Source organism: Polypterus senegalus, chromosome 4, assembly GCF_016835505.1.
Source record: "Polypterus senegalus isolate Bchr_013 chromosome 4, ASM1683550v1, whole genome shotgun sequence".
In the NCBI taxonomy this organism is placed as follows: Eukaryota; Metazoa; Chordata; class Cladistia; order Polypteriformes; family Polypteridae; genus Polypterus; species Polypterus senegalus.
The window spans coordinates 181980380-181994275 of record NC_053157.1 but is presented as its reverse complement, the minus strand read 5'-3'; the positions used below and the strand labels follow the sequence as shown (position 1 = coordinate 181994275).

The 13896-nt window shown below is 40.0% G+C and overlaps 1 protein-coding gene across 3 annotated transcripts in view; it reads left to right on the top strand.

Annotated features, from left to right (window-relative positions):
• The window catches only part of zfyve28 (zinc finger, FYVE domain containing 28), a 411740-nt gene that overhangs the window by 248796 nt on the left and 149048 nt on the right, over positions 1-13896 (top strand). The gene's annotated exons all lie outside the window — the stretch shown is intronic.

The following is a 13896-nucleotide window of genomic DNA, read 5'->3' as shown; positions in this document are numbered from 1 at the left end:
ATGCGTTTGCTCAGAAGTTGATGCGCTTGCTGCTTCCTAAATAGCTCTTCTCGTCTTTTCTCTACCCTAGCAACCCGCTTCTTCTCTTCTTTCGTTGGCTTCTTTTTGTGTTAAAATTGATTAAGTCAGTGTTTGTGATGCAATTACTTAGAACGTTTTCTTTAATTGTTCACTGAAAGCTGGCAGTTAAGTCTTCAATTTGCCACAAGAATGATTTTAGATATGAAGAGGTAGAGGAACTGACGACGAAAGTAGTAAGGATGAGAATGGCACCCGTACGCATGTGCCGCTGCCGAAAGTTGATTCTACGATAAAATAAAAAGAGGAATAAACTTGGAGGTCAGTCATCACACCGAAAACGAATAGTAGACATCACTTAGTATATGTGTATCAAATTTCAGGTCAGTCGGTCAATTGGTTTGTGTGCTACAGGTGATGTAAAATCCTGGACAGACAAACAGACAGCCACAGTAGCATATTATATATAAAGATTAACAACAACAACATTTATTTATAAAGCACATTTTCATACAAAAAATGTAGCTCAAAGTGCTTTACAAAATGAAGAATAGAAAAAGACACAATAAAAAATAAAAATAAGTCAACATTAATTAACATAGAATAAGTAAGGTCCGATGACCAGGGTGGACAGAAAAAACAAAAAAAAAACTCCAAAAGCTGGAGAAAAAAAATAAAATCTTGTAGGGATTCCAGACCAAGAGACCGCCCAGTCCCCTCTGGGCAATCTACCTAACATAAGTCAAACAGTCCTCTTTGTATTTAGGGTTCTCATGGAAGGACTCAATGATGATGGTCACGTAGACTTCTGGCTTTCAGTCCATCAATGTTGGAGCATCATGATGCTTTGAGTAGGTGGTGGTGGCGCAGGCCGCCACCACAAAGAAACCGAAAAAGAAACAGAAGAGAGTTGGGGTCAGTACGGATTTTAGAGCCACCATGAATAGTTATTATGAAGAATTGAACATACAGAGTATCAGTATTAAGTTAAAGTGAAGTTAGGGGAAAGCCATGTTAAAGTAATGTGTTTTCAGCAGTGTTTTAAAGTGCTCTACTGTATTTGCCTGGCGAATACCTATTGGTAGGCTATTCCAGATTTTAGGTGCATAACAGCAGAAGGCCGCCTCACCACTTCTTTTAAGTTTAGCTTTTGGAATTCTAAGGAGACACTCATTTGAGGATCTAAAGTTGCGATTTGGAATATAAATATAAAGATACATAGTATGTTACCAGGCTCACCTCCTCCATTCGTTTTCTGAGTTTAGCTTTTATTCTGGTAAATGCTCTTTTGTCGTATTGAGTGTGACTTACATTGGGACTGATTACCATCTTCTCTGGTGCATTGGTGAAGGTTGGATATTGATAGGCAGTTCCATTTCTTTTCAGTTAATTCATATTAACATCAGGTAAAAATTAAAGAAAGCTAAAAACAGATTAGTTTTTCAGAAAAAAAATTATTTTCTTCATATGAGAATGTGAAAATTGTTCACAAGTACATCGTGTGTAAATTCCAAAACTATAAAATGCTTTGTGGTTTGTGCGTTAAACAAAAGAAAACACTATTAATTTTTAATATTCATATAGATTCTGGGACTGATACTGAGGGGAGCTTTTACTAGAAACCAAGTAGCGACAGAGATACTGCTATCAAGAAATTAATGTATTCTTAATTCAATACTTTTTCTTTGTTGTGACTTTAAATAATTATGTCTGTATAGAACCTTTTGTTAATATTGCTTCAGCAGGACCTATTAAAAGTTACCCATGAAGCAGTTTCCTTTACCAACAGAAAGTGTGCTCATTGGAATGACTGTCAGCCTGTCCAGGACAAATTTCTTTGTTGCACCCAAATATTTCATATTAGGCTGTGACTCCCCATTTCACTGAACTGGACCAAGTGGGTTCAGAGAGAGAAAGGAAGGATGGATGGAAAGCAGAGCTGTGCAGTATACTGGTGTTGATTTCATACAATAATAAGGATTTTTTATTTAATGATAGTTTACAACCTTTATTCTTATGCATGAATTATAAATCTGTTTATAAAATATTTTTGTTTTAGCTGGCCAACACAGCAGAATTTAGGTAGATGGGCTAGCTCTTTAAATAATAGTAATAATAATCTGACTTCATCTTTGCACAACACAAATTCAACAGCTCACAATATGCTCTCAATGTCAAGTGTACGTGTGCGCTTACAAAACAAAAATGTTATCTCTGTTTCGATTAGTAATGGGAAGGTAGAGTAATACATTCTGCTAGCAGAGAAGAGAATTTGTAAATTACTTACATTGACCACATTAATGTAATATGTAAACTTTGCTAAAGGCACATTGATGCGAATGGTGGTAACACAAGTAACCTTTTTGTACACCTCAAGAGCAGCCACACTAGGATACACAACGAGTGTCTGTAGAGATGAGCCGCCACTTACTTTGACATACCACATGACACAAAAGTGAAACGAACTTTAAGTTAATTTTCCATCACTAAGTCATTTGCCAGTGGATGCCTGAATGGAGAAAAAAAACCAAAACATGAACGAAATTACAAACTCTATAACACATCACATTTTTGAAATTTATTCCATTTATATATATTGTAAAAACAGAGACTTAAAAATGTACTCAGAAAACTAGACTCTAGCATATATTGCCAAATTTCATTTACTTCAACAAAACATGTTTGTTTTTCCCATAAATCCAACAAACATGTGGGTAAGGTTAATAAACATCTATAGGGTGGTCCAGATCTAATTATGCAATTTTCATTACGCTATAACATATTAAGCTTATTACATAGAAAATCACCTGAAAAATCCTGGACCATCGAGAACTGTGCGAACTGACGACATGAAGAATCATCTGCACCGAACTGGAATCGTCTCTGCATAAATCAAACTCATCCAGACGATCTTGATCTGCATAATTAGATCTGCACCACCCTGTATTAAATGTTTATTGTGTATTATGTATCATGTTTCTTGTAGTGCTGGGATAGCCTCTGGCTTCCAAAGAGCCAACATTTTATTAAATATGTTAAATCAATGGGTACATAAATAGAAGATCAAAACAGTTATATGATCATGTATTTTTATTAAAGTTGTACATTGTTTGACTCAGTTGAGGCAGAAATTACCACTGCTGCATCATCGCTACTAGTATCTAGTAGGTTTGAATCCTATTCCTTTGGTGGTACTGGTTAGAGTACAAACTGTAGTCCAGGGGTGTCAAATTCAGTTTTTAGAGGGCCAGAAACAACACTGGGCAGCTTCTAAAATGAATGCAGTGGCATTTCCTTCATGAGACAATCATATCTTTGACATAATTCTAAAACACTAAAGTGCCTTATGGCAGTATGGCTAGTCTCCTATTCATTTTTTCTTGTTAGGTCATTATGAGTAGCCATTTTCAATTCTGACGACAGGTTAGTTAGTTGTTGTACTCTGTGCTGCACAGATAAATGCTAGTGGACACTGAAAATACATTTTAATACCAATGTGTTAATGTAATCTGGCTTATAAATGGGCACAATCTACATATTAAAAATGCACTAAAAGGGGTCATTTTAGGCCTTGTGTAGCATGTTTTGAATACTGATGAAGTGTACCACTTTAAGAAGGTCCAAGGGCTTGATCCAGCCTGTAGTCCTTGAGTTTCACATCTCAGCACAAGACATAAAGAATATTTACAATCCAGTTGTGAACTCTTTCTCTGGGTATATCTTGAGTGAATTCATTTCTTTTCTATCCACAACATAAACCTACCATATGGCTAGTTTACTTTCCCACATTTCAAATACCACTTCCTTATTACCTCCCTCCACTTTTCTTTTCTTTCACATTGACTTCCCACTAACTGAATTCTTACTTTTCACTCCACCCCAGAGTATATAAAGACAGCTTTGGAATATTTCGGAATATATAAAGTAAGCGCTGCAATATATAAAGTCAAAACTTCAATATATAAAGTCAGCGTCGGAATATACAAAGTCAGCGCTGAAATATCCATTTCCCAACCCGTTGAATCTGACCACAGGGTCACGGGGGTCTGCTGGAGCCAATCCCAGCCAACACTGGGCGCAAGGCAGGAACCAATCCTGGGGCAGGGCACATGCATCATTTTCAAAACATTAACTGAAGTTCTTTTCTTAATAAAAATTTATAACCAGTTCTTCATTGCTGCGAAGCGTGGGGATTTTGCTATATACAGTACTAGCAAAATACCGTTCGCAGCGCAATACTGCCTTAAAATTTTTATTAAAAAGAAAATTAAACCTTTTTAAACTGGAGGGAAAATATACCAATAATTATTTGTTAAGGATCTCTTTGTATACCACATTGTCAGTTCGGCCCTCCGGTTGTAATATGACCAAGCTGTCCGCTGAGTTTACTCTTGAGCATGCAACTTACAGTTGGATGTACATCCCAGTACATCCCAGACTGACCCTGCCCTCCACAAAATAGTAAAATCCACCATGATTCACGGCCCATGTGCAACTCATAATATCAACTCACCCTGCAATATCAACGGAATATGCAGTAAGAAGTACCTGCGTCCCTTCCTCTCAGAAACTCAGACCAGAGAAGATGGTTACCCTCAGTACCGCCGGCGCACACCTGCTGATGGAGGTCATATAATTAACATCAAAGTACATATCAACAACAGATGGGTTGTCCCTTAACAGTCCTGTGCTGTCCCGCTTCTTCAGTGCTCACATCAATGTCGAATTTTGCAATTCAGTAAAATCGATCAAATACATTTGCAAGTATGTTAACAAGGGAAGTGACCAGGCAGTATTTACAATACAATATCAAAATGACGTATCTCGATAAGAAGCTGGTTGTTACATTATTAGCTCTGAAGCAGCCTGGCGCATTTTCTGTTTTCCCATTCACGAACGTTACCCTCCGGTCGTTCATCTTGCTGTGCATCTTAAGAATGGACAAAGAATTTATTTCACAGAAAGTAACGTTGCGGATAAAGTACACAATCCACCACAGACAACCCTTTTAGCGTTCTTTGACCTTTGCAACCACGATGATTTTGCAAAACAACTTCATTATAATGAAATTCCATCATATGTGTGGGCAAACAACATGTTTCATCAGAGGAAACGGGAACCCTGTACCAGGGCATTCGGGAGTGATAAAAGATAAAGTGCTGGGGCGGGTCTACACTGTGCACCTGAATAAAACTGAATGCTACCATGCTACCAGTGCTGCTCAACAAAATCACAGGTCCCACATCTTTCAAATCTCTCAAAACAGTTGATGGTGTCCTACATCCAACCTATAATTCGGCCTGCAGGGAACTTGGTTTTTTACAAGATGATATCAACTGGGACGAGACTCTACAGGAAGCTGCTCTGTCTGGGTCACCTCAAAAGATCTGTGAACTCTTTGCTGTCATGCTGGTGTTCTGCCAAATGGAAAACCCCTTAAACCTATGGGAAAAACATAAAGACAGCATAGCAGAAGATGTTAGGAGACAGACTAAAAGAGATCATATACGAACAGAAGTCCACCAGTGGTTACATTTGATCTAGATAGATAGATAGGTAGATACTTACAACAAGTGTGTACAGTTGCTTGAAAACTATGTAATTGCTATTGGAGGTCAATCTTTTGATCATTACGGTTTGCCTTCACCTTTCAGAGAACTGGCAGAACTTACGTCAGATCCCGAGTACTTGAAAGAGACATCTTACAACACCTCGCAATTGGCCAGTATAGTCACAAATAACGAGCTGTTGCTAAATAGTGACCAAAAGTCAGTTTATGAGCAAGTCATGAGAAGCGTTGTCTCGGCCATTGGCACGGTGTTTTTCCTTGATGCTCCAGGAGGAACTGGTAAGACATTCCTCATAAACCTTCTCCTTGCGAAAATCCGAGCAAAAGGTAACATTGCCATAGCTGTGGCTTGTTCTGGCATTGCTGCAACTCTTCTTGAGGGTGGCAGAAGTGCTCATTCAGCTTTCAAGCTGCCTCTGAACCTCAGCCATACTGAATCCCCCATGTGAACATATCAAAGCAGAGCAACATGGCTGAAGTGCTGCGACATTGTCAACTTATTGTCTGGGATGAATGCACTATGGCACACAGAGGAGGTGTTGAGGCTTTAGACAGGACCCTCCAAGACATCCGAAACACCAACAAATTTATGGGAGGCTTGACAGTGTTGCTGGCTGGAGACTTCCAGCAAACCCTACCAGTAGTGCCCAGAGGAACACGCGCTGATGAAGTTAAAGCATGTCTGACATCTTCATACCTATGGCCACAAATCAATGTTGCTACCTTAGGAATAAACATGAGGGTTCATTTGAAAGGCGACAAAAAAGCCGGGGAGTTCTCTGCTCTCCTGATGAGTATAGGTGATGGCACCTTCATTCAAGAAAATCATAAAATAAATATTCCTACAAATCTGTGTCTCCTTGTGAATACCTTACAAAGCCTTCTTCAAAATGTTTACCCCAATCTACGAAATCTCCATGAAAAAGACATGTCATGGTTGAGGGAGAGAGCTATCCTGACACCAAGAAATGACATGACTACGACTATAAACCACATTTTACTTCAAGAACTACCTTCACAACCGAAAACATATCAGCCTGTGGATTCAGTTGTAGAAGTGGAAGACGCGGTGCAGTATCCGGTAGAGTTTCTCCAAGCTCTGAATCCTCCAGGCACTCCTGAGCATAATCTAATTTTGAAGGTTGGGGCACCAATAATGTTACTGAGAAACTTATAGCCACCAAAACTTTGTATCGGCATGAGACTTGAGGTCACGTGTCTATAAAAGATCCTAATTGAGGCAACTATTTTTACTGGCAGTGGCTCAGGTGAGACAGTTTTTATTCCTCGCATCCCCGTTATACCCTCTGATCTCCCATTTCAATTCAAACGCCTTCAATTTCCAGTAAGGCTCTGCTTCGCAATGACAATTAATAAGTCTCAGGGACAAACCGTACAAAAGGTTGGCATTGATTTGAGACAGGATTGCTTTTCACATGGCCAACTGTATGTTGCATGCTCAAGAGTAAGCTCAGCGCACAGCTTGGTCATATTACAACCGGAGGGCCGAACTGACAATGTGGTATACAAAGAGATTCTTAACAAATAATTTGCATATTTTCCCTCAGTTTAAAAATGTTTACTTTTTTCTTAATGAAAATTTTAAGGCAGTACTTCACCGCTGCGAAGCGCCGGTATTTTGTTAGTATTACATATTTGTGAGTGGCAAAAGTATGTGAACCTCTAGGATTAGCAGTTAGTTTGAAGGTGAAATTAGAGTCAGGTGTTTTCAATCAATGGGATGACAATCAGGTGTGAGTGGGCACCCTGTGTTATTTAAAGAACAGGGATCTATCAAAGTCTGCTCTTCACAACACATTTGTGGAAGTGTATCATTGCACGAACAAAGGATGTTTCTGAGTACCTCGGAAAAAGAGTTGTTGATGCTTATCAGGCTGGAAAAGGTTACAAAACCATCTCTAAAGAGTTTGGACTCCACCAATCCACAGTCAGACAGATTGTGTACAAATGGAGGAAATTCAAGGCCATTGTTACCCTCCCCAGGAGTGGTCGACCAACAAAGATCACTCCAAGAGCAAGGCGTGCAATAGTCGGTGAGGTCACAAAGGACCCCAGGGTAACTTCTAAGCAACTGAAGGCCTCTCTTACATTGGCTAATGTTCATGTTCATGAGTCCACGATCAGGGTACAACAACAATGGTGTGCATAGCAGGGTTGCAAGAAGAAAGCCGCTGTTCTCCAAAAAAAAAATTCTGCTCGTCTGCAGTTTGCTAAAGATCACATGGACAAACCAGAAGGCTATTGGAAGAATGTTTTTTGGACAGAGGAGACCAAAATAGAACTTTTTGGTTTAAATGAAAAGCGTTATGTTTGTAGAAAGGAAAAACTGCATTCCAGCATAAGAAACTTATCCCATCTGTGAAACATCATGGTGGTAGTATCATGATTTGGGCCTGTTTTGCTGCATCTGGGCCAGGGTGGCTTGCCTTCATTGATGGAACAATGAATTCTGAATTATATCAGAGAATTCTAAAGGAAAATGTCAGGACATCTGTCCATGAACTGAATCTCAAGAGAAGGTGGGTCATGCAGCAAGACAACAACCCTAAACACACCAGTCGTTCTACCAAAGAATGGTTAAAGAAAAGTTAATGTTTTGGAATGGCCATGTCAAAATCCTGACCTTAATCCAATCGAAATGCTGTGGAGGGACCTGAAGCAAGCAGTTAATGTGAGGAAGCCCACCGACATCCCAGAGTTGAAGCTGTTCTGTACGGAGGAATGGGTTAAAATTCCTCCAAGCCGTTGTGCGGGAATGATCAAAAGTTACCGGAAATGTTTAGTTGCAGTTATTGCTGCAAAGGGGGGTCACACCAGATACTGAAAGCAAAGGTTCACATACTTTTGCCACTCACAAATATGTAATATAGCAGAATACCCGCGCTTCGCAGTGGAGAAGTAGTGTGTTAAAGAAGTTATGAAAAAGAAAAGCAAACATTTTAAAAATAACGTAAGATGATTGTTAATGTAATTGTTTTGTCATTGTCATGAGTGTTGCTGGCATATATATATATATATATATATATATATACACAGACACATATATAAACATATATATACATATAAACATATACTGTATATATACACACACACATATATACATACTGTATATACAACATATACATATCTACATATATACTGTATATACACATATATATACAAATCTACATATATATATCTACATATATATATATTAGGGTGGGACTCGATTAAAAAAATTAATCCAATTAATTAGAGGCTGTGTAAGAATTAATCTTGATTAATCGTATGTAATCGCACACGTAAATTTGCCCCAAATCGCAAATGTTTTTTTTTTTTTTAATTTAAAACGGTTTTAGTGGGCTGACAGAATCAAATAATAGACATGAATATTGTAAACTGAAGCTGTTTTAATTTCTGAAAAAAGCTTTAAACTGCATTTGAATTCAAAACAGAAACAAAAATATCATCCCTGGTTAAAATTGGGCAGACTTAAAAATAAAGTGGTAGTTTAAGTACTTTAAGTACATTTTCAGAATAGTATTGTCTTTAAATAATAATAACCAAAATTTCAACATAAAGTGCAACTTTCTTCTTAAAAAAATAAGTCAGAAACATAAAAGGTAATTTGACCAGCTTACTCTTTAAACTCTGAGTAACATTAGCCAAAATTATTTTGTACATTAGGCTAAAACAGTGTGATCATTGAACATTTTGTAATTAGATGTATTTAGAATTACTAACGGTCACGGAAGTCCAATGATCCCCAGTAAGAGCCACAAAGTCCGCTTTCTGTAATGCATCTAATTTTGCTTGCTTTTCAGTGTGCACAAAACCATGCTTTTATCAAGGCTTCGCGGGTAGTCGAAATGATCAGTCGTAGGAACGCGCTTTATTCCGACTCTAACATTTTTGTAGCTGTGATGTGTGCATCAGTGTAATGGATGTACCAGGAAATCATGCATTGACAAAAGTTCCGCTTGCTTGGAATTGAAAGTGTGATTAAATCGCTATTTTTAACGCGTTATGGAGTACATGCATCGAAGCTTCTCAGCTGTGCTTGTGCTAAGAAAGGGAAAATTTTAAAAATAACGTAACATGATTCTGCGTTAACCTAATATTTTTCATACGTCCCAAACCAAGGAGATGCGAAGGTAAAATGAATCGGTAGCGCGTACATAGTCAGTACACCCTCTCGGAATCGAACCTCAATGTCGGCGTTAGAGGCTGAAGACTCTACAATTGTGCCACAGCGTGTGGCTTGTCTATGCTAAAGTATGTATTGTAGATCGGGGTATATATATACATTTATATATATATACCGTGTACCGCAGTGGAGAAGTAGAAGTTATGAAAAGAAAAGGGAACATTTTAAAAATAACGTAACATGATTGTCAATATACAGTAATTGTTTTGTGAGTGTTATTGAATGTTGCTGTCATCAAGGATTTGATTATCATTATTTCTTTCAATCAGGCTCGTATTTGTAGGATGTGTTCAAGTTACATTCCGTGTTTGTCAATCGCTGTAAAGATAAGAGGTTTCATTCATCGATTAGTTCCTTACTGCATCAATAAACAGCTCGTCTTCCTTTTTATCTGTGATGTGACAAACTGCATGCACGGGTTTTTTTACACTGTCTTCCTTTAGCAGGACATTCACTTTTTCCACCGTGTGCTTTGTTTCCGCAGTAGCTGCACTTATGAATATGATTGTATGTATAAGACGCTTCATATTTTTTTGCTGCCTTCTCAATTGTGTAATTCGGTTTTTGTTCAGCACTCTTTGGAACTGTTGCTTTTGTCTGTGCATTGCGCCAGTTCACGGAGCCGCTTGGTGTTCTTGCATCGAAGGTTCCCAGCTGTACTGGTGCCATCTCGTAATGTCAGCTAAGACCCGCACTTAAAAGTTTCTCTCGCAGTTTCAATGAGTTTGTGCCAAACACCACCCTGACCATCTCATCTTCCTCTGCATAAGCGCAGTCCTTCACCCGTGAACATTTACCGCAGTGTTTGTATTGGATTGCCGCTGATGGACGGCCTTATATGGGCAGGCACTAAATTACAAACGCTAGTGGCAGCCTGTCTATGAACTTAATTTAATATAAACTTACGGTTCACGCTGTGCTTTGTTTCCGCATATGCATCATTTGCTTCATAATGTTTTTTCTGCCTTCTCAATTGTGAAATGGCGTTTTGTGCTTGGAGTTCTTCCTTGTTCTCTACATACTTACGTAGGAGGCGTGATGATGTCACACGAAACTCCGACCCCCAAGGCCATCTCCAACTCAAGACTCCATTACATTATATGGGGAAAAATAGCTTCCAGTTATGACCCTTATGCGTAGAATTTCGAAATGAAACCTGCCCAACTTTTGTAAGTAAGCTGTAAGGAATAAGCCTGCCAAATTTCAGCCTTCTACCTACACGGCAAGTTGGAGAATTAGTGTCAGTGAGTCAGTGAGTGAGTGAGTGAGTGAGGGCTTTGCCTTTTATTAGTATAGATTCGATCATTTTCCTTAATAAATAAATGACCAAGTACAGTGGAACCTCTAGATACGATCACCTTTGTATACAAGAAATTCAAGATAAGAGAAAAGTATGAGCGAAAAATTCGGATCTAAATACGAGCATTGGCTTGCGTAACGAGCCATGAGCCAGGCTGTGGTTATGCGTGACGCGTTTCCTGATCCGCCTCAACTCGGGGATTCACCCCATGCTGACGCTGCCAGCCCGTCAGCTCACTCAGTGTTCCTTGTTCTCCCGTAGCGTGACGATCTACGCGTTTGTGCGCTTGTGATTTCATTGTTTCGCTGTAGCAGTTCGCTGTATAAGCGTATCCAAAAATATCGCGGACATGCAGACGGAGAGCAGGAGACGATTGCCCTCGAGAGAGAGAGAGAGAGAGAGATAAGAAGAGAGAGAGAGAGACGCGTGCCCGAGAGAGAGATATAGATGGATAAGGAGAGAGAGAGAGACGTGCGCGAGAGATGCGTCTGTGGCGAGAGAGAGAGACGTCGCGTGGCGAGAGATAAGAGAGAGAGATGCGCAGAGAGAGAAGAACCATCAGCTCTGTTATGCTCACATGACGCTCAGCAGACAAAGTGTATCCATACTACTTGTATTGCAAGACATCGCTCGTTTTATCAAGTCAAAATTAATTAAAAATTTAGCTCGTCTTGCAAAACACTCGTAAACCAAGTTACTTGCAAACCGAGGTTCCACTTGTATATATTATTTATCAGTGTTATTTGTTAGGAAAATTGATTTTTATGTTGATATTTTTGGGGGTGCGGAATGGATTAACTGGATTTCCATTATTGGGGAAGTTTGCTCTAGATACGAGAAATTCGCTATACAATCTCAGTGCTGAAACGAATTAAACTCGTATCTCGAGGTTCCACTGTATAATATTTTTGTCTCATTTGTTTGACAGATTTCTCTTTAACTACTTTTATGACTTGAGTGAAAATCTGATGATGTTTTATGTCATATTTATGCATAAATATAGAAAATTCTAAAGGGTTCACAAACTTTCAAGCACCACTGTAGGTTTTAATGGTGACCAGCAAGGCCAGCTCTAAACAGCATCAGTTTTTAAACATCCATAAAAAAATTATTTAGTGTTTCATAATCCACATGTCAGTTGTTTAGTTGTATACTCATAATGCACAAAACACATTTATTTTTGTCGAATGTTATTGTTTGTAAAATAAACGGATCTGGAAAACGAAAGTAGTACATGAAAATGAAGAGCTCTGAATTGAAGATTGGGCTATTGACCAGTCAATTATGCCGAGGCAGGTCTTCAATTCAAACACCTAAGTTGTCTTGAACATGCTGCAGTACTTATTTTATTTTTCCAGGATATATTGATATGTCCTGGGTATGACATTAAACTGCATCTGGCCCTTCAAGCGGTCCTTCAACTTGCAGGGAAATAATGGAGGTTGGTGGCAGGATTAGCACTCTGGCCACCGTAAAAAGAAAAACAAAAACAAAAATTTTACAAAGCTCCAAGACTACAGAAAGGACTCCTTTTTGCTCTCCGCGGGAGTAGCTCTGCTGTAGCCACCCATAGGAAGGCTGCTCGCATAATGAAGGGAAGAGTCGAAACCATTGGAGAGCTAATAGGGTCAGGTCTGTTGGGGATCGGAACTGGTGTGGTGCTGAGGTATCGCCTGCTGCATGCCAGCACTTGGGTCCCAATTTAAAGCGGCCCATACGGGTGGGCGCATGGAACGTCTTGTCTCTCCGGCAAGATGATCATCTTCCTCTGCTCTGAAGGTTGCTGAGGGTTGTGTTGGTGTTACCGGTGTTCCCAGAAGGAGGTGTTTCATCTCGCAAGGCACCCTGGATATCATCGAGAGGAGTCACAGCGCACGGCTCAATGGCAACTCTGGTCTGTACCGGGAACTGAGAAGGACGACTGCACGGGCTCTGAGGGCAGATAAAGAGGCGTTTGTAGTGTTCTAGTGACTCACGTCCTGCTTACAGAGGAATCAAAGCATTACGCACATCTGAATATTTTCCTCGGAGACTTGCAGTCAGGGCAGCTGATGGAACGGTCCTTACGGATAACACTGCAGTTGTGACCCGCTGGACTGTCTACTTTGAGCAGTTGTTCAAAGCTGATCCTCCAGCTAGGACATTGGATATCTCTGGGTCCACGGTTCTTGAGGCTGGTCCTCCAATTAGCTCTGAACCACCCAATCTCACTGGGATTGCACAGGTGTTGAACCAGCTGATGGGGGGGTGAAGGCTGCAGGGATCTGTGGTATCCGGGGTGAACATCTCCAGGCTGGTGGTAAGGCTATCCTCCTGCAATCTTTGCTTCCATTTGGGAGACTGCCATCATCCCAACTGATTGGAAAACTGGACTTGTTGTCCCTATCTGGAAAGGGAAGGGTGATCGCCTGGATTGCAGCAACTAAAGGGGAATCACACCCCTTGGTGCCAGGTAAGGTCCTTGCTAGGGTCATCCTCAATAGGATCCGTGATCACCTACTCACCTACAAGCGATCAGAACAGTCTGGTTTTACACCTAAGAAGTCTACCATCAACCGCATCCTGGCACTGAGGGTTCTCATAGAGCGCAAACGCGAATATCAACAGAGTTTCTTTGCAGCCTTTGTCGATTTTCACAAAGCATTCGATTCAGTTGATCGAGCTGCCCTGTGGGACATCCTGAGGGTTCACGGGATCCCCTTGAGGTTGCTAGATATCGTGGCTGGCCTGTACACTGGTACTATGAGTGCTGTGCGGAGTGGAGGCAGGACCTCTGCGTTTTTTTCCAGTTGATTCTGGGGT